We start from the raw sequence: 22,320 nt of genomic DNA, 5'->3' as shown, positions 1-22,320 counted from the left end.
ACTGTTACCTGCAACACAAACTCCAATTTACCTTGAGGAAACAGGGCAAAAGTCTCACCAGACTAAAGGAACCTCCTATCAATTGTTTCGTGATTGTAGCCAGCAGTGTTGCACTGTGGAGGGAGATGCACAGAGCAATTTATGGCTTCAGAACTAATTTCTCTTGTGAGTTGTTACTAGCAGGTAAGGTGTAAAAAGCACATGCTCAAACACTCCTTTTTTTGTTTAGGGACTGCAGTTATGGGGGATAGTAAAATACTACAAGGTGGTGCTAGAGTGTGACATATCACTGCAGCAAACAAGAAGGTTTTGAGCTAGAGAAAGTGCCCTGCTCCCCCATCCTCAGCGGATTCCAACAAATTAGGGTTAATCGCTTTCCTTCATGTACTGTTAAGTGCATTCTCTTCATAAGCTGATAAACCATAGTGGGTGATAGTATCTAAAATGAAAATATATTAAGAAATATTTTACTTCCTATTGTTTATTGTTCTTTGTGTACAATACACTGTGCTCCTTCGGACAATTAATTAATGCAGGTTATGTGGTTTTTGGGGGGGTTACTCTCAAGGGGATGGTTTATACCTTACAAATTTATATTTTCTTGCTTGATAAGGGCTGGGAACAGCGAGTAAGAGTTGACACCAGGTGGCACCATTAACCTAAGTTATGTTTCAGTGAGGTGAAAGCCATAAAGTTTATGTTCAAAAGGAATTTAGTAGAGAGATTGCTCTTTTCACCTTCCTTCAAAGTAAACACACAGCACGGAGAATAGGCCAAATACATCTGCTCACTGGCACATTTTAGATTATTTCATGCATTTGCAGTGCTATAATGTAGTGAAGATTCTTCCCTGCTTTGTGTATGGTGAGTAAAATGCATGCATTCTCCAGAAAACCCTTGCCTGCTTAAGAATTTTGCAATATATTTCACATCTGGTGCATCCAGAAATGAAATTTCCCCTAGTGAAATCCCAGAACAAGACCAGGGAATTCTCAGATGAAAGTACTTGTGTCTAAATATTGTTTGAACATTTTAAGACTATGTTCTATGAAGCTAAGCAATAAGAAATCGATTTTCCTTACTTACAGTGAGTAGCACAATGGGCAGTGCAGGGGAGATGACGAGCCCCATCTCTGGCTGCTGTTCAGAAGTGGTGCTGGTGGTGCCGACCCCCTCTGCATCAGAACTGCTGCAGCCTCCATCAGCTTGCGCTGCTACTTGGCACTCACAGGGTGGTGTAGGTGTGCTCTGAAGCAAGGAACAAAATTTCCTCCTTGCAGACATTTAAATAACTGGAGTTGAAAAGTTAGAGTTTGTTTTGAAAGGGTCGGGTTGCTTTTTAAATGGCTTTCAGTGAATTTTATCAGCTTGATCCTAAGATTGTAAACATCATGGTGTTTTTTCTGAACAGTGATATTAACCTAATGGCAGGAGACTAGGGTGCCCTTGGGAAACAGCAAATTCTTGTCTTCTGATCAGCTATTAAAGAAATGCAGACCATCAACCAGTTCTTTCTGAATATGCTGGAATATTTAAAGTGAGTGGTGTTTTAGCTAGCAACTCTGGGATGCTTTAAAGCGTGGTTGCAGGGTGCAGGTTGTAGTTCCTACTTAGCTCAGAAAAGTAAGCAGGAAACCAGAGATTTGTATGTTAAAGGATTATTTAATTAAATTTTTATTAGAGTGAAACCACAAAATAGATACTGTTCATGTGAACTGTGAATCATAAGGTCACATCAAAGCCATAATTTGATTATACTGGGGCGTATGTTCCCATTTCAGTGATTTCAAGGGTGTTACTGGGTGGCATTTTATTGTACTAAACTGCAAGTCATGCTGTAATTTAAGTTATACATATTTTATGTGGTTTTTTTTTTACCTTTGCTTGCTTCTCTGGTCAGCTGTGAAGGTCACTGATTATGCAGTCTTTGTGTCAGTGTCTAGTCTTTGTGTTGAACAGAGGCAGTGGAGTCTGTCCTTGGGGGTAGTAAAATCCTGAGTGGACTGAGCTCTGAGGAGCTTGATCTAGTTACCCCTACTTGAGCAGGGAGTTTGGAGTAGGTTCTCTCCAGAAGTGCCTTCCAATCTTTCCCACGCTGGCTCTGTGTCTAGCAAAGAAAGGTCCTGGCAAAAAGAGCTTTGGAATTTCTCTAATTAAGCCTATGAAGTGCCCCATACGGAAACTGCAGAATTGTTCTCAGGTAGACTCCTTGTAGGTAAAGATAAGAGCAATATTCAGAGCATGTGGAAAGAAAATGCTCTTGAGATGTACATTTTGTTGCAGTTTTTTACTGATGTTTACCCATTAAAATGCAATAGACACTTAAATTCCAATCTGTCTTCATCTCCTAGCAAAGCAGAAAATGTGCATGGTGAATCTTTCTACCAGGTGTGAGCAGCCACAGAAATGGTTTCTTTTAAATTTTTTGGGGTTAGTTAGTTAGTTAGTCAGGCTTAGGATTAGAGGATAGAAAGATTCAGCAACACAGTATCTTAAAGAAAACTGTCATTAAGCTGGCAAAAATATTGTCAGTTCTAAATCATCCAGTGTGTACACTCAAACCCTTTCAAGTTTCAGTGTGCTGACTCAGTGGGCATTTTAAATAGCAGCAGTAGCGGTATTAGTGCAGTCATGGTCTAAGGAAGAAAGTGATGCAGGACTTGCAGGGAGAACAAGATCAGCCAAGTAGGGTGTTTTTGACAGAAGAGGGTATTACCTGGAAGAGTGTCTCCCTGATGTTGACTTTATTAGTTTATCTAATAAAAGGGAAATGGAAACAGTGACATTATCAAATGCGTCTGTGGTCCAAAAAATGTGATCTTTTTTCAGTTTGAAGGATCCAAATGGGGTATCAGGAGTATTACTCCTGAATCATGATATTGGACTTGTTTATTGTTTTCCTGTTTCTCTCACTTTTAAATGGAAATATGGACATGGCAGCAAAAAGGAAATAAATCTGATGTGTAGATATCTTTATCTAGGATGCTGCTTTAGGTAGAATCCTTAGCACTATAAAGCCTGTAAATCATATAATAACATTTAATAACATAAATCCTAAACATAAATCCTAAATTCCTTGGTGTCATGAAACACTAGCAATACTTCAAACCATTTTTTTTACTATTTTCCTGGGGGGTTGAACTTTTATATTTCCTCTTTATATATTTCTCCACATTATTTCACATTTCTAGTTTAAATTGCTTTGTCTTTTTATATTCTTTTTGCCTTTTTTTTTAATTTATTTTATTTTCTGTGGTCAGTAGCAAGTCATTGATTTTGTACAGGCATCATCTGGATTTCCAGCAAGTACTGCAAGGACCCAAATGTTTTCTTGGGTGTGATGCTGCAGGCAGCTGCCTGTGCTTATAACTGATTCTGTTCCTGACAGCTTTAAATTATTTGCTTGCCTGCAAGCCTTCCTGGAAACTGAAATTGTTGCACAAGCCCAGATATATCAGGAAAAATGTGGGCAAAGCATATGAAGAAAGCAATTTATCCATCACTGACAGTCTAGCAATGCATAACAATCTTTCAGCAGCTGGTCAATGGTGAACAGGGGCAGTGGCAGTTTCATAATGTGTGATTTGGGGTCAGAATGTCTATAGGACCTGTAGACCTCCTATTTGCTTTTCATAAGTATATCTCCACTCATATAGACAACCAATGAATAGTTTATATTTCTTTTTTGTTAGGAGTTTGCATTCAGGTTATCATTTATACATTGCTCATCTGAAGTGTAGCAGAACTGACAGGTGATTGTTTTGACTGGAATGGAGTATGAAAATGATTGAAAATAACCATGAACTTAAGTAGGGGGTTTTCAGGAATCCTCATGTGGATGAAATTTTTTTGAGAGTGGTTTTTCTTCTTAATTTATTTTTAGAATGAATTGACAACAGCTAAAATTATTTATAAATGACATTTATATTTGGCAAGGACTGCTGACTGAAAAGTAATCATAGAATAAATCAGATTGGAAGGGACCCATAAGGCTTGTCAAGTCCAACACCCTGCTCCTCACAGGACTACCTAACACAAACCATATGACTAGGAACAGCATTCAGACATTCTTTTAACTGGGACAGGCTTGGTACTCTGGCCATAGAATCGCAGAATCATAGAATGTAAAGGTTTTGAAATGGACCTTAAGGGCCTTCTTGTTCCAATGTCCTCTGCCATGAGCAGAGACAACTTCTACTAGACCAGAAATTGCTCAAGGCCTTATCCAACCTGGCTTTGAACTCTACAGCCTCCCTGGCCAACCTGTCCCTTACTACCCTCACAGTAAAAAACTTCTTCTCAGTATTTAATGTAAATTTTCCCTCTTTCAATTTGTAGATTTCAGTTTATTTTCTGAATAATTATCAGCATTTTGGATATATCTCTGGACTAGGCAGTAGCTGGCTAATAGTTTCCTGTTTTGGGGAATGGAGATGCATGTATCTGCTGCTTTTCAGTGCATGGTTGTAACCAAGCTACCAAGTGACTGGCACAGGTTTCCATTCTGGCTGCATTCTGAAATTTGAATTTTGAATCATCTCCTTCTCTCTAGGTTAATTAATCCAGCTTAACTGAATTCTGTCAACTGCTCTGCTCTTTCTCCAAGTAAAGTAAAATGCAGCAATGCCTGACTCATGCTTTTACCACATTTGATGAAATAGATGTAAACCTGTATATTTTTCTGCTTTGTTTTACTGGCTACACATCAGATCCCAAGAACTTTCTGGAAGAACACACTCCTGAAATTTTCACAGGGATCTCTGTGGTTCTAATATCATTGGCTTGCACTGTTTCTTAATTGATTAAGTCCTAAGTCAAGGTTCAAAAGGATGTTGATCACCCAAATGGCAGTGAAATCACTTTTCCATGGCTACAGCTAAAGGAGCTTATAGTATAATACAGGGAGAGATGGACAGTCTAGCAGGGACAGGCTCTACAGAAGACACACAGAAAGGTGGGCATAGTGGTGTTTGGACATGTTTTTATAAGATCAAAATAAATTTAGGCTTATAAATATGCCAAAGAGCTGTATCTTTCTTGTGGAAATTAGTAATTAGTTTGAGTGCTGGAAAATGAAATTCTAACTCAGTTACAGTAGCACACAGCTATTTTCAGTGTATTTGGGAAGCACTGACTGTGCACTGAGGGGACAGTGAAAAGTCAGTCTCTGCTCTGCTGCTGCTGTTCCTTTTACACCTGGAAACTGTGTCATGGGGAACCCCTGGAGCTTGTTCTTCAGAAAACTACTCTGAATTAGATTCCTTCCTGTGCCAGCAGACATCCTTTCAACCAAGGAAACTATTGTGCTGTCCTTGAACTGTGAGATGAAATAGCCCAGATCAGTGTGTTTGCCCAAGTCCACTTCTCAAGAGTCAGAGACTGTTTGCTGACCTCCTGGCCAGGACACCTGCTTCTTATCCACTCTGTATCCTATTTGTTCTCTTTTACTTGCAGCTCTGCTACAACTGAAGTTTTCTATGAGTTTAGCTCTGAATCACCTGAATACACAAACCTGGTTGTAGTTTACAGGGAAGGTCAACACTAAAACTGAAAATAAATTAATTTGGCATAGATGCCTGTGTCTCTGCTGTGCTGCCCAGGTGGGAGCCAGGGGTGGGTGAACATGTTCATTGAAAGAGGTTCCTCCCCAAACTGGATTTGTTAGTGAAACCCTAACTATGATTCTGTGCTTGCCATGTAGGTAGTAAGTGGGTAATTCTGTAGAAGCTTGGAAACAACAATCACATCTATACAGCTGTGGATGCTTTCTATGCATAATGTTTATCTAATTGCTTTTTTCCTTCAGACTTGTCTTCCCCCATACATCTGTACTCAATACGTTTTATTTGGTTAACTCAGAACTATCAAATGAGAGGGGGAAACAAATTTCTCTGGGGTTAGTTGGTTCTAACATTCAGTATGTCATTTGGAAATATGTCATCAAACTGTCTGTGTTTTTAAACAACCTGTCTTTAGCTGAAAAACTGGTTTTGTGAAGAAACCTAGAGAATGAACACAGAAAAGCAGAATAGAAAAATCCTGGAAAATAAGAGGCAGTATTGCTCTTCCCTTCATTCCTGTTGTCTGCTTCTGGGAATTAGTTAGATTAAGTAAACCTAAAAGACAGGAGAGGAGAAGGAAAATACATCCAAAATTCATACTTACATTAACAGAACAATACCCTGAAAGGGAAATCATGCCAAAAGTTGCATCTGTGCCTTTTGCAAGATGGTGATAAAAAAGCAAAAGAAATATCTCAATTTTCAAGATAGCTTCAAAAAGAAGGCAACAAGACATGGAACCACCTCCCACACTTCATTGCCAGCGGCTCTTGCATGTGATGTCCTTGGATACCTAAAAGATTAGCCAGTCTCATCCACCTGGCCTATGTCAAATGGATCAAAGACATTTCTCCATCTCCAAACTTAAGTTCATGGTAAGTATATCCTTTTACTAAGTTGCACAACATTTTCAAAATATTGTTACTTCCTTTTTTTTTTTTTTTGCAATTACACTGAAGCACAAAGTTGTTTGTGTCTGCCAATAGTCATGAATTTATTAAATAAAGACTGTAATACAGCATAAGAAAGATAGCTTTGTGAAGGCTATTATGAAGTACAAGAATTGATATTCCTTTCTTTTCTTTTTCAGCTCTCTGAAAGTGAAGAGAACAAATTGAAAGTTACAGTCTGAGAAGATTAATAGGGACATCTGACTCTTGAGGGGGCAACAGTCCTCTCATGTGGCAATGCATTATGAGCAACAAAAAAGGTATCCTTTAAAATTACTTTGTGTTCTCAGTATGAACAGACAGAACACATGCCATGGGAAATTTACATCCACTTTTTATTTCCATAGATTATGAATCTGTTAAAAAAATCACAAAAAGCAAAAAAATGCAGATCTAATCTGTGGTTTGTTGGTCTCCATATATTCACCAATCTTGAAGTTTCTTCTGCAGTAATTTTATTGATTTAATCAAATGGCATTTTTTGTAGGACAAGTGCATTTTCCTTCTCTGTTGAGGTAAAAGGCCTTTCTTTTCAATTACTAAATATCAATTATAGTTCATTTACAGTAGAAATTCAGAGATTGGATGAAGTTTCAGCCTCGCAGTGGTCATTGACTCAGGACTAGATCGAGCAGAGAATAAGGTCACATTTTGACTGGAAAGGTATCTGATTGTCAGCTGCAACTGTGAAAGATCAAATCAAGGACCTAAAACCAAAGAAGTGTTTTGCACTTGGGTGGTGTGAAATTTGTATTTTGATCTGGTTTCACAGACATTCAATGAGAGTCTACATTTGTGGTGGCATGTAGTCAAAACTACTCTTGGCCAGCTGGATAACACTTTCCTTTCTTGAATTCAGAGAATTATTACACTGGATCATGAAACTTCTAATTTAATGGTCATTATACCTGAAGAAATTATTTTCCTCTCTTGGTGCTGTGTCCTTTTTTGTTTTTCTAACTGCAAGTTTAATAACTACCAAGACTTACCTTCCTCTTCAGAAGAAACAACTGCTTTTAATCTAATGGAAAAAATGTATTCGTGAGAAATCAATGATTATATCATCCTAAACATGCTGCCAACAGCACTAAAGATGAAGTTTGATCTCATTTGGATTCTGAAGATATGGGACATCAAAATGTTTTCCCTAGAGGCCAAAGAAGGTGGAACAGTCTTCTCTGGTCTCTTCTTGTTGACTTCTCACAACATTCTCTATGACCAGGGAGCTGTGGTCCTTGACATGTCTGTGCTGACACTTAACCACAAGCCACTTATCCACTTACTCAGCAACTGTTTCTTAAGTTCTTTTCTGAAGTGTAAGGCTGGTTATGTACGTCCATGTAGGCACATCTCTGTCACCCAGCTGAATTTCTGCTCAAAGTGGATTGATAGAGGTGAGTGTGAAACAAGCACACAGCTCCTGTATGAGGTGCTCCTCATGCTCTTCTGGATTTCTAGATGTAGCTGACTGTCATTGTGGAGGGACTTCACTGCTCTTTGTAGAGGATTTAGCCCATGCAAGAAAAGGGTCATGTTCTGAGTAATCAAGAAAAATCATCTGTGTGAAGTGGGAAGAGTGACACAAAGATTTCTGTGTCTCATCCAGGCTCAGAAAGTCATGGGAGTTTGGAAAGAGTCTTAAAAAAGGATTGAGATGCATGATGTTAGAGCAGGTTTGTGATGCAGAGTCTATAGGGACAGTATTACAAAGTTCATGTAAGACTCTTCTGTTTTAGCTGTGCTCTATTATTGTCTTCTTACTTGTCAAAGAGTGTTCCTGCTTACAATATAATTTTAAGATACTTATTTCTTTCCTATAACACTAAAGATATCCCAGTGCCCCACGCTACATACTTGGGAGAAGAATGCTCTTGGATAATGTGAAAATAAAACTGGTTACTTAAGACCAAATGGACTATATAGAAGTGCCTTTTACAAACAGAGGTGAAGAAATGAAAACCAGACTTCCTCTTCTTACACCTAGATAAAATCAGAGAGGTCTCTGTCTGCCTTTATCTTGCAGAGTGGCTCTAAATGCTTTCCTGATGCACGCCTTTTGAGGAATTCTTTTATATGTGCATGTCTTACATTTCAGGTTTACATGCATCAAAGGGAGCCTATTCCTGGCAGAAAGCATTAGCTGATCTTTAGCAAGTCCCTTAAAGGATCTGAATGGGCTTAATCTTTACCCTCAACACAGGTACTTCTCTCCTCATATTCAGTAATGTATTTCAGTCATTTAGCTAAAATGTGGGGTCTTAATGTCTTAGACCAAGCATTAATCTCCTGCAGTATGCTGGCTATTCAGTAGTTCTTCGACATAATGAATATTACCTTCTCTTTGATTCAGTGTCTTCATCCATGTAAGTAAATATTTTATATTTGAGCAGCCTGGGCTAGTGGAAGGTGTCCCTGCCCATGGCAGGGGAGCTGGAACTAGGTCATCTTTAAAGTCTCTTCCAACCCAAACCATTCTGTGAATCTGTGTTGAATATGTGTAGTATAAACATCTAAATGGTGCAGAGGTGTGCCAGTCACCCACTGAGACCAGTTGGACTGGTAATTAAACAGTTTACATACCATCATAGATTTGGGATAATGAAGCCTTACAAGCTTTCTTTTCCTATGTAACAGCAAAAGGCAGAAATAAGATTTGGAGAGGGTCCTGTGGAAATATTCTCAGTGTCTTGATGAAGGGTACTGGGAAATCACAGAAGCAAGAAGGGCAGAGGAAGAACTTAAAGACAAAAGCAGGGCAAAAAGGAAATGGCAGTGGCCTAGGGAAATTGAGTTCAAAATCAGCCCACTAAGGAGCAGAAAACATGGCCAAAAAAAAAGATGAAAAGGAGAAAAGCACAGAAAACAAAGGAGAGAAAAGTGGTGTGATTGAAACTTTAAAGAAAAATGTCCATGAGAAGAGGAGGAAAAAAGGAAACACTTAAGTGAAAGATGGCCATGAGAATGATTGTATATATCATCTCAAACTAGATGATTTGGCTTTTTCAGATTTCTTCTTATTTGTATATGAAAGGAAGTACAATTTTGCAAAGTAAAGACTGAGAGGGAAGAGACATTCTGTATATATGTATGTGTAAGTAGTCTGCCTTTGGATAGGGTGGAATAATGATGGATAGTGAAGGAGAATAGTATCAGCCAGACACATTATGAGTTTTACTGATAACTGATGTACTTTGAAGTTTTAATGCCAGGGTGAACTTCAGCAATCCAGATTTTAGAGGTCCACAGTGACCTACTCTGAGCTGGCTGTCTGAGGGTTCTTTTATTATCAGTGAGAAGAAATAACCTGTTTTTAAGATGTTGAACACTACACTACAGAAGTGTTTCCCTGCAGGGAGCTGAGTCCCATTGGAAAGGCGGGCCAATAATACATATTCTGTTTTATCAAGTGTTCAAAAATACTCAGAATTTTCATTATCATTTTTCCACATTGACTGTTTCTAATGGCAATACTGTATTCCCCTCCATTCAGACACTCATATCTTTGCTCTTGTCTTTCTTTTAACACGGGAGACACATTAGGGATTCCATTCTTGCAGCTCAGCTCAATGTAAAGGAGAACTAGAAAAGGAAAACTACTTAGAACACCTTGGATACTATTATATTATTTCCTTGGCATTGAATAGCATTCCAGAGATATTGAATATACCCGCTTGTCTGACTGCAGATGCTGCCAAAACCAGTGATACAAGACTAGTAAAAAAAAAAAAAAATAAAAAAATCCTTGGTTTGGGAGGACTTCTTTCTTAGTGAAAACATTTATTTAAAAATGCACAAATACTGTGATGGTTAAGTTATTTTGGGTGTCTCTGTAGCTTGATATGTTTGATAATCTGCATTGGCTATCACCAGAAACTGACTGAGCTTCAGAAATGCCTGTTTCTTTTCTCAAAGGGTCTGAATGGGAGCTGTCTCCTGGGAATACCATGAGACCTCCTGAGAAGGTCTTTGGGTCATTGCAGGAGCTTTGAACAAATGGTGAAGGTCAATGACAAAATAAAAAAGGAGCGGGAGAGTAGGAGTATAGGTTGTCCCTCCCCAACAGCAGGGTAGAAAAGGATGTGAACCAGACTCTATTTTATACATTGTTATTTCTGCTACAAATCCTTATATCCAGCCCTTCAGAGAAAAATCCATCCTGGTTAGGCGCAAGATAAGTGAAAGCCCAAGTTCTGCATTTGCTTGTGACAGAGTTCTTTGTATAAATCATTCTGGCTTACACTCTCACTTGCTTTTAATACATCACTTCAGAATTGTTACTTTTTGTGATGGTTAAAATGCATTCAGAAGATGCACTGGATTTTCCCCAGCGTAATGCAGGTTGTTTGCAACTGCAGAAAGAAATTGAATGTTGCCTCCTCAGAAGACTCCTCCAAGTCAGTGTTGCCATTTGTCACAGTCTGTAGTGAGTAGCTGGAACATTCACAGCCGTGAGAAAGAATCAGGCTGTCTCCTACATTTATATTAATTCATATCATACAGAATTGGATGCCTGCAGTAAATTTGTAGTTTCTTGCTTCTACCTGTCCCTGTGTGTCAGACTGGATTCTCCCACAAACTTTTAGACTGACAAATCTTGGCATGCATGCCTCAGTTTCCCTAATTGTGAAATAGGGATCATGATACCTACCTCCCAAAGGCAGTGTTGTGGTGGTTGCCTGCAAGTAAAATATTTTTCTCTAGAAACACTTTTGGAGATGTTTTTTGTGTCTGTGTGAAGGTTAATTTTTGTAGAAAGCCATGTATGAGGAGAGTGAGTAACAGCCTGTGCTGCAGGAACTGTGAGGAGTGGGTTTGGGGAAGGGTATTATATAGTAACATGGCTCTGAACTTGGAATTCAGAGTTGTATCTTAGGCCTGAGGTGATATAAAAACCCATAATCAGTCACCACCATCTAATTTTGGAAGTGCTAACATAATTTTTTTGTGTGATATTCATAAAAAAAATAAATAAAATGCTGTGTGTAAAAGTGGTGAAAACATTCTACTTTATTCAAGATATTAAATGTGGAAAAGTATGAAAAGGATGAAATTGTTTCATTTGTAGCATTCAGTAGATTGTTCAGAAGAGGTAAGGGAAGAAAAAGCAGTCAGGACTCTTTGACAAATTGGTGTGGTTTAACATAAGAGGAAATGAAAGAGAAAACAAAGCAATTTGAAACAGAACAAAATCTAAAATATACCTGGTTCTTATTTCAATCAGATGGCAAAATGTTGATGTATTTTTTTAATAGTATAGACACATTCTTACAATGGTTTTCATTTGCCTTTTTGATTAGTAGTTGAATATGATGATCCTAGAAGTCTTTTCCAACCTAAATGATTCTATAATTCTGTGAATCATAATAAAAATGACATTTCCTCACAGCTTTCAAACCAGTTGTTAGTACCGAGAGTCACATTTCAGGGGTGTGCTGTTACCTGAGATAGGGGAGAGTTTAACACCAAGTTTGGGCTTATGCAGAGGATGCCATGAAGAATTGGTAGGGGTATCTCAGTATTGCTGGTGAAGCAAACAGTACTTCCTGAGGACTGACCCATCCCAGACCCTTCCCTTTATCCCACATTTTTGTGATGATCCTGATAGCTTGGTTTGAGCCTCAGTTCCCACTAGACTTACACCTTGGATCTCTGCTGACTTTCCATGGACAAAAACATGTCCAGTCCTATCCCACCTTCTTGCTCTTCAGTCTCTGGGATATGTGATCTACTTATATCAGGAAAAATCAGGCAGCTATGGTCCCCCATCTCTCTGTCCCTGCTTTCTGTGAGGTCCCACTCTGACTTTTAGTTAGGTGTAATCTCAGTGATTTTTGAGTAACTCCTTGATGTGGTCATCTGTTGAGGGATCCATGAAATCCATGAGAGTAACCTCAAAGTCAGCTCTACATGTTGATATAAATACAGATGTCAGGTTTTACCACTGTGCCTGTGTAGGCTATGGATATATTCTTTTAGTGCAAGTGTCTTTGAGCAGATATTTTCACTGTCTGGTTGTAACTGGCGATAGAGGAACAAATTATTTTCTCCTCTTACGTTGATATAAATGGATATAAGTGGATCAACTTCCCTGAGTGCAGAATTACTCAGTGTAGATAACTCTGCAGCCTGTGCTTCTCTCAGTTCATACCGATGTGATCTGTTCCTGTAGTATGCTCTGTGCCCTTCTCACCAAATATTCAACATTTGGCAGCAGCAGGGAATTTGATAATTTCTTTTTATTTTGCATCTGTGTGTGTGTGTGTGTTATGAATGCTTCAAATGCATGCAACCTTGACATTTCCAGTAATTTAGAGGACATTAAATGTGTTAAAATGCTTTAATTATCTTTAAGCACTTTCTGATTGAAGATATTCTACTTGCATATCATGCTCCACAGAGATGCAAAGCTCCTTTCAAACCAGTTACTAGACATTTGCTCTGCTATTGAATTTTGCTTTCTATGATTGCTTTTTCTTCCCTTCAGCCATCCCTATCTTCAGTGAAACTATTAGCCTTGTACTTACAATTCTGAATGTATCCCTCTGTACTTTGTAAGTCAATGTGGCTACATTTTCACTCTTCAAATGTCCTTCAGTAACATATTGTGCTCACGTCCTCCCTGTGCCACGCAGTGCATTCACCACAGACTGAAACAAAATACAACAAAGATTGTGCCAGCATCGTCCTCAAGAGATCTTGAATCTCCCTGATGAAATTTGCATGTGGGAAAATGTAATTAATCTGTTTAGTTTCTCCTAAAAGCAACTGAGAACACTATTAGCTGCTATTTAAAATGTCAGCACTTACCATAACTACCACACAGTAGTGCATTGCATTTCCACAACTTTCCATTGTATTCAATAATTAAAGCTTGTTAGTGGAAGAAAGATGGTTCTATTTGGCATATGTTGACTTCTGCACACTTTCTATCCTGTGTGTCCTGAGACAGAGCTGTTTGCCAGCTGATCATCACTGCCTGTCAGTGCCTGTCTTCAAATTGCATTAGACAGATTTGTGCTTCTGTACTATGTCACAGGAAGTGTTTTTCATATCTCAACCTTATCAAAGCATGTGGCTTTGACCCTGAACCTGTTAAACTGGAGAAACTATGTTGAGTCAACAGTTTTCAAAGTTGTAATCAGGTTAACCAAACACAAGTTCAGTAAAAAAGATTTCAAGCAATGTCATTTACATCTGGGATGATGCTTTATTCTTTCTGAGTCAGCCTTTCATGAATGCTAGTGATCCTCTAACTAGGAGTAGAGGCACTGTTAGCAGTAGGCATATCCCATTGCTTCTTGAAGCATTCTGTAAACATGTGTTATTTCTATGTCTCCTGAAAGGCCCTGCTTTTACATCAAATTCACATTGGAAGTAATCTGTCCTTTTGTTCCCCCAGGATGCTGATTGCCCCTAGAAAGGTTCAGAAAAGATGGTTGCACCACAGGGAAGACTGTCTGCTTATGATACTCCACTCTGTAATGAGCTATCAGCAATAATGAGTCTTGACCAAATTCAGAAATTGTCATAATCCCATTAGTTTGCCTTGCTGGAAGCCCTTAGAAAGCAGAGGATAAAAATCTGAGATTAAGTAATCTGGAAAAGTTTCAGGTACTTGGGTGAAGTACAGACCCAAGTTCTTTATGAAGTTCACTCTGGGCCAAACCAATAGATCAGTGTTTCCATTCTGCTCCTCATCTGAAAAGTGTCATCTCTGATAGCCCTGTGTCCCCTCAGGTAGTTGTCTCTACTTCATTGTGTAGGAACCATCTCACCACTCCACGAGCATCTGGAAGCAGTTATGGCATGTCTCTGCTCAACCTTTTTCAGACTGGATTCCACACAGGATCCCTACACCAGACACTGCATCTACAGTTATTAACTAACCTACCTTCACACATATCTGAGAACTAAAAACTTTGTTAAACTTTGTTATGACAAAGAACTCTGGCATGAAATTTTTAGGCCAGATGTACAAAAATACAAAGGCCCCTAGGTGCCACTAATTTCAGCTTAACTGGGGTGGATTTGTGGACCAAAGATTTGACATCTTACATATTTACAGCTTCCAGATGTTTTTGCCTTACAAGAAATCATGGTGTGGTATGTGTTGTCTCACAGCAGCCTCATGGGGCTTCAGTGCAAATGACAAAGGTGTTTAGGCTCTTGCATCTGCAGGAGGGCACCTCCTAGAATCGATACAACATTTTTGCACACAATGACTTTTGGTGTAATTTGAATTCTTACAGTTTGCATTTGCTTTGGTAAATCCCACTAGCCACATTGCTGGCTTATTTATGTGCCTTCAAAAATCTTGCCCAAGGACTCCTGGTGTAGCAAGGGTCATAAATCTCTTCATACATATAATTCCACACTTGTATATATAATAGAAATATCACTGAATCTCCCACTTTGTTCCAAGCAGATATCAGACCCTTTTCAAACTTGTAACTCAAGTTATTCATTTGCATCAGTACAAAGCAGGGCAGCTTTTTTTGGTTCATAGCTATGATTTGTCTACTTAATGACACTAATAAAGAGAACCAGCTCTAAATTCAAATTAGTCAGCCAGTCAAGATGCCTGCTTTAAATTTTTGTAAGGGCAAAAATGCTGGATTTTATCTGACCTAATAATGTGAGCATGAAGTAGGTGAAAAATGCTACTTCTGGGATAAGTCACTGAGAATTTTGTTAGTGTCTGTCACTCACTGCACAGGTTCTGTAGCAGTGGACAATGAGCTAGTAGTCCAGGTAGGGAATGCAGAGTGAGGGCATAATTCATTTTGACTAGAAGTGGGTCACCCATCAAAAGAATAGAGTAAGCCCTCTTTCACAGCCTTCTGGTAGAGATGTTGGAACAGTGGTCCTAGGCAAGCATGCTGTGGTTTCATCTACTGCACTGTTTTTAAAATTAAATTTTATGGCTGTTTTGTGAAGGAAGCATCTAGCCAGGCTTTGTTTTATCTTTTCCTCTGTAACTTCAGTGCTGTTTACAGGTCTAGCTAATATTTCCTCTCCAATTATCATTGTTGTCAAATACTTGAAGAATTGCAATTTTGTATATATTAAATGATTTGCACTAGCATTTATGCAGCATTGCCTGTCATCCTGTAAAGTCTCATTCCCATACTCTTAATCACCATGTATTACTTTATTCTGTGAGTGTTATTATTACATTATTATTACTGCCTGGCTTTTGCTTTTTTCCAGTCAACTAATTTTTATCCTAAGTTTCAAAGTCATGCTGAGCCTGCCCTGTCCACAGCTCAGTAAAATCAATATAACCATTTCCACTGCCACAACGTCTGCACCATACTGCACTTTTAGAGTTATTATTTTAGTAGTATGGGGGACTCTTGTGCATGTGTGATGTATGTGCTCTGTGTTTATGTGTCACCTAATAGTTCTGTCCTAGTCCTAGGGAGTGAATTAAAATGAAACAATTAATGTTAGGTTTTATTTTCTCTTGATCTAGTTTTTTATTTCTTTATCTTTAATTATAACAAACATGATTGTGTATCTTGTTTAAAATTCAGCTTCTTTTATTAGATACCCATGCAGAATACACAATAAGATTAAGCAAAAACCCCATTTTCTCCTTTTTGTTCTCTCTCACTGTCTGGTAGCTGCTCTTCATTTGAGAACTTCTAAAAATTTAATTAAGGTAAAGGTGACATCTTTCAGCTCTTCTATAAAAAATAGTATGCCCTAGGAACATCCAAGTTCTTTTATCTAGCTGTACTATTTCTATATTTTATTTCATTTTTTTTTTGCCTCTCAATGTAGTGCTAGATCAACCAGCAATTCTTTGGTCAAAATGTATGGATAAATATTATATGCTTGTTGCAGGTCTTTCCAATTATTCTATAGATTTTCTCTGCTGAAATGTCAAGTTTAAAATAAGCCTGTGCCTTCCTTTCATTCCCTCTGCCTCGGAAATTTGGCTCAGAAAAGCAGCATCCATCAATAGATTCAGCTGGAGCTGAAGTACCAAGAACTTGCAAAGTCTGCTCTTGGCACAGCCAGGTGTGCAGTCGTGAGCAGGGCCCTTCTTCTCCATGCTGAACTTTGAAGGAGACTCTGCTGAAATTTGCAGATACGGTTTTGTCATTTTACTTAATTGCCTCCACATTTTGAAGCCTGTAGTGAATATTGGCTTGACTGGCAGCAGTAATCAAAGAGCAGAAAACTTCTCATTTGTGTCTGCATCTACAAAGCTGCACCTGCAGAGGCCTCTGTACAGTGGGGAATTTTGTTTCCAGCATTTCATAAAAGAAACAAAACCACTTTAAAAAATAACCTATAAAATATATTTCTTTTATAGTAAAAAAATTTTCTTTTTTTGTGTAAATTGGGGAAAAAAAGAGACATCTATTTAATAGAGATATTGTGAAGATTAGGTAGTTAAATATTTAAAGATCTTTGAAAGCATCTGTAATTATGTTGTGTGTACAGCTTAACTATTTTCTTAGTTCTAACAGGAAACAGAAACTCAAAGTGGTTGTGTGCAACCTTCTTACAAACCCACTTTCACTGCTCCCACTGTGTTTTAGACATGATGCATTAGTAGCTTTCCCCAGGAAGGATCCCTGTTTTTCTTTCATTATTTATGACTAATGAAGAATAATTGATGACAAATATGTCTGTTGGCTCCTCTTTATTACAGTTACCAATTTGACAGTGATTAATAAAATATATTTTCCTTTACATTAGATACAATGAGAATATATATAATCTTATAAAAAATATGTAATAATTTTTTCACTCCACCGAGCTCTGCATTATTCTTTGCTCCCTGATTAAGCTAAATTGTTAACCTGTATTTCTTAGAGCAATGATTATCAATACATGCATGGGTCAGAGGGTGTTGCCATTGTAGCATATTTACTTTTGCAGTCTCTTCACAAATCAGAAATTTCAAGTCTTATGTTTTTTACATTCCTCTCTCACACTTTCAACTTTTAATCTTTTCCTTCTCCCCTTGTGAAAGCAGATTGGAAATACATTTTTTGCCTTCATCCCTGATTAGTTTGTGCCCTGCAGTGTCCCTTCTGTCTGTTCTAAGCAGGTCGCATTAACAGTTCAGTACAAACAGCTATTGGATTATTTTGTGATTGGCTGTACCACATATCTAAGCATCACTCTTTCAATGTTTCTCATCAACCACACTATGCATGCATAAAGCCTTGTGGTTATTTCCTCCCTATAGTGTCCCTTGCTTTTTCTTTCTTTTGATGTTTCCTGATAGAAACTGCACACTATACTTTTCCCTTAGGTCTTTGTTTCAAAATCCACCTCCTAGATGTTTTTATTCGACATTCATTCAGTAAAAGCTGTTAGCTCTGGGTCTCCTTTTTCCATCTCTCCATGAGAAAATTAGTGTTTTCAGGAATTCAGATGCAACTGTCCAAGAGGCAGTGGTACATCCCACTTAGGTGACATCTATGAAACATTAATCTTTATAGAATTAGTAAAATCTGCTTCAGGAAATAATATTCTTTCATTTTGTCTCTTATTATTTGCATGCTGATGCGGTATCTTGTTGCAGTTCTTGAACACTTATTGGAACAGTGATACGGTTTACAAGCTAAATTTAAATCTTCCTATTTCACTGAAGAAGAGAGAGAAGGTGGGATATACTTCTTCAGGGATGATTAGCAAAACTGTCATAGGCACCTTTAGAAAAGTCATGATCTCATGACCATTGATCAAAGACACTGCCTCATGGTGGTTTTCTAGTGACTGATTTGTAATTTTTAGTGGTTTTATGTCCACACCACTGAATCCAAACTAGCAATATTTGGACAAAAGCAGGCAGAAAAAACAAAGATTCAATTGTCTTATAAAGTGATTTGCTGTTTCAAATCTTTTTCTGTAAATCAGTGCTGAGAGACATCAGTAAGGCAGAGTATGGAAACTTAATCAATTTACTGTCTGATATATTTTGTGGCAAAACAAGATTTAGTAGTGAATTTGTTCTGGATTCTTAGACTACTGAGAAAGTACATTTGTATCACAGGGTGAGAACAGCTGGGTAATGAGAAACACAGAGATGGGAGCAAATCAGGTGGAGTGTTTTGGGCACCCTACTACTGTGTGAAAGAGAAGAAAAAAAGGTTGCTTGAAAAAGCCCCTGCTTTTCTGTTAGCTGCTCGTGCTTGATCCTGAGCTGTTGCTCAAGAATACTTGTTATTCAGTGTAATATTAATAAGAAAAAAAATCTTGCTTTGTCTCACCTGTTTGATTACCTGTTATACCTTTAATTCAATCCTTGGCATTCTTAGTAGAATGATAAACCCTTAGGCATGAAAAGCATCCTTTTAACACACAGACTTACATTCATTATACTTTCCTCGTAAGGAACTGTGATGTAAATTTGGAACCTTAGATATTTTCTTTGTGGCACTGTCTTGTGTTATTTGATCATTGACATTGATTATGTCAATGGCATTTCTGAGGGTGTTCAATGCTGATCAATTTGTCAGTAACAGAGTGTTAATGATGTCATTGTAAATATCTTTTTCTTAATTTGGGCAAGATTTCTCCACATATCCCATAGGAGCAGCAGAGGTCTCTGGTTGTTCTCATGGTTTTGTGGGAAGCTCTGCTTAAAAGAGTTGTTCTGGAGTAAGATGGTTGTGTATGCTGTGTGTGTGGCTGTAGTCATAGCAAAGTGGGTGTTTTCCAACAGGTTAGCTTGATGGTTTTTCCAAAAGGCAGCCAGGCTGGTGTCACCCAATCTTCTCCAGCTTTCTAAGATTTGTCAGGTTCTCAGAGCAGCTGTTGAGTGTGCAGGGGATGGCTACAGGTGTGTGAAACCCTACTGCACAGAACTTTCATTCATCTTGGGTCAAATACACGCAGAGCGGGGTGCTTAATTTCTTACAAGCTGAGAGAGACAATATGCGCTCCCTCCAGAAATACCCTTTTCCCATGGCACCAGTGCTGTGCAGATACCTCAAATGGCTGATTTGTAAAGCCAAACTTCATTTAGGAGGCACAGAAAGCATCAGCTTGTAATCCTTCTCCATTAAAGGAGGTGCAAGTAGAGTGGGAGAAAGTAATGGTTGCCATCCTTTTTTCTCACAGCTTTGCAGGACCTTCCCAGGGCTCAGTCCCATGTCTGAGGTTGCCAGATGGGCTTTCACATGGCCATGGGCTTGGCAATAACTGTAACAACCTTGCTCTTTAAGGATGAGAAATGAATATTCTAAATAAGAACTTTCACAATCAACAAAAAGTAAGGGTGTTCTCTCTGTTCTGGTGATGCCACTGATTTCAGGGTCAACTGGTTACAGGAGAATATGCAGAAAATTGTATATGGCTTTCCAAATTATTGCTGGAGGTATAAAAAGGAGAGAGAAAGATCTGCTTCTCGAAAGAGCTGTTTTAAAGTGGCAAAAGTTTCAATTTAATGAAAATGAACATTATTCATCTATTTAAATCAAAATTGTTTTGCTTGGTCAAGTTTCCTATTTTAATTGAGTGGTTTTGGATGTGGCCAGTAAGAAGGAATTACTGGTTCAGTAATCTACCAAGTTATCTTTGAAGCAAACTCAGCCCTTTACTACTTCAGTTTTCAGGAAGAATGACTATGTTCCCACTTCTCTTTCTCATTTGCACTGCCATATTTTTATTCCAAATTGGGCTGTGACAAAGCATCACATAATTTTACTACTTTTTTTTTTTTTTATTTCCTAGAGACAGACTTTCCAAGTTCATGTAGATTGTGGTTTCTTGGGAAAGTGGGATGTAAGAATCTGGCTGTGGTGTTTCCAACCCATATTAAAGAAAGTCAAAAAAGGAAGAATAATTAGGAAACATTTAATATTCTTTGGCTGCCTAAGTCACAACAACTGTTTAAAAAAGGAAGTATTAAATCCTCTCTTAAATCCTGTTGCAGCTAGTAGGATAATAGAGGGTCACAATAGCACTGAACAAGATCATCTCAGTACCATGTGAAGTTTAGTGGCCAGGAATAAGTACAGAGTGTGCATGGGTTTGACAAGGTCCCTATTTAGTATTTTTAGTATGTTGAATTCCTAATGAATGGCTTTATTTACATAAGTGAATAAAATAGTATGCCTAATTTTGAGTGACCTTACTTACCATATTCATTCTTTGACAGGTTCTTCTACTGTGGTATTTTTCAGAGTTCAACTTCAGCCACCAGCCTGCACCCCTAGGACCATTATTAACCACTACAGCTGTATCACTTGCATCATGAGACTTCTTGATATCCAGGAAAACTCAATCGTCCTGCTATAAAGAATGTGGACATGAAGACCAGCTTGTATATTTGTGTTCCCGAATGTCTTCCACTTGAGGAAAAACCTGTGTGCTATTGGATAAGGTCCTGAAACATAATTTAAAAGCATCACCAGAAGGAAAAACCCATCATGAAGTGGGAGAAAGTCTTCTTGAACATTATTCATTTGAATCATGGATCTGTATAGAAGCAGATATTGACATGATGCAGCTGATGTGTGACAGAGTACCAAATGGATGTCCTTCGATAAGTCAGTTGTAACTTCCCTAAGCCATCACTATTCTCCTAGTGGGCCATATTTTTTAGGGAATTGCTCAGTATGCGTATCAGCTTTCCTGGTCCTAAATTCTTTTAAGCTGCCTATTTCTTTCAGAGTGAAAATTTGAGACAGTGTAGCCCATGAATTGCTGTGAAGGTGTAGAAGCCACATTCCTCACTTTTAAGGGACTGGTGTGGTAGCTTATAGGAGTCTAATGTTCCATGCAATTTATGATTTTCCACTTTATTGAAGAAATAATTCTGTTTGTGGTTTTATGAACTTGCAGTCTTGAATACACAGTACTGCAGGTCACAATTTTATCTATAGGCTGTTCCATCTTAAATGAAGAAATACTATATGTTGTTAAAATCTTGATCTACAAGAGTTTGCAAAAAAAAAGTAATGATGTTTGACTTAAAATGCAATTTTTAAAAGTTGAACATTTCTTATTAAAATTTCTTAAAAAAAAAAAAAAGAAAGGTATCATTTTTGTGCATTAATTCTCGTCTGACAGACACTGGAAGTGTTTCTCCTGAAAGAAGAATACCTTTAGTCACAAGCCTGAGAAGTGGCTCGCACTGTAGATGGATGGATGCTTTGAGCTTATTTGCACATATTGAAGCTTTTCCAGGTGAAAAGTCCTGACTGAAAGGTAGGGAGTTCTGTATGTAGTGATTACACACATGCCTACATGCTCATACTAGCAGGAAAAGTGTCCTGCTGCTTTATTTGTATCCACAGGGTAACTCTGAAACTTTCATCCTTCTTTGTTGCTGGTGTTGTAGTGGCTGGAGCAGGAGCCTGTAATTCCTAGGTCAGTTGCCAGAGCCTTTGCTGACTTATTTTGAGCCCTCAGCAGGGCATGAGACTGTTGTGTGTGATTTTCCAGTGTGTCATAGGAGGCGAATTGCCTCTAATGATTGCACTGTGGGACTTCATCCAGTCCTGTTTGTGCACTGCTTGGAGGTTTTTCTGCTGAAGGTGGTAGTACTGTTTCTTCCAATTCCCAGTTCATCTGTGCTGCAAAGTAAGTAAGAGCCTCTTGAGGTCACAGTTACTTCCCTAAAATGGTTATTCATCTCCTGGTTGAGACTTAGTGACTCATTTACTGATAGAAGTTTTTATGAGTGGGTTGTCTTAATAACCTACAGGCCTAGAAGAATCCTTTTGCATCTTTGCTAGCCAGCGGTACATTTCATGTATTTCTATTCAAGTTTTCACAGGGGAATTCAAAGATTAGAAGTGAAATTCCCATAATTTTCACTCAGCTTTGAAAGATAA

At 38.2% G+C, this 22,320-nt stretch overlaps 1 protein-coding gene and 1 long non-coding RNA gene across 7 annotated transcripts in view; both read left to right on the top strand.

Moving 5' to 3' along the window:
• DLG2 (discs large MAGUK scaffold protein 2) overlaps nt 1–22,320 on the top strand; it is a 986,158-nt gene that overhangs the window by 38,796 nt on the left and 925,042 nt on the right. The window lies entirely within an intron of this gene.
• Nucleotides 6,780–21,500, top strand: LOC117244783. The gene is made up of 3 exons (XR_004498517.1): nt 6,780–7,905; nt 8,607–8,711; nt 20,640–21,500. It is a non-coding gene; the product is annotated as an uncharacterized LOC117244783 (long non-coding RNA).

Source organism: Parus major, chromosome 1 (assembly GCF_001522545.3).
Source record: "Parus major isolate Abel chromosome 1, Parus_major1.1, whole genome shotgun sequence".
NCBI classification, from domain to species: domain Eukaryota; kingdom Metazoa; phylum Chordata; class Aves; order Passeriformes; family Paridae; genus Parus; species Parus major.
This window is presented reverse-complemented; position numbering and strand designations above follow the sequence as displayed.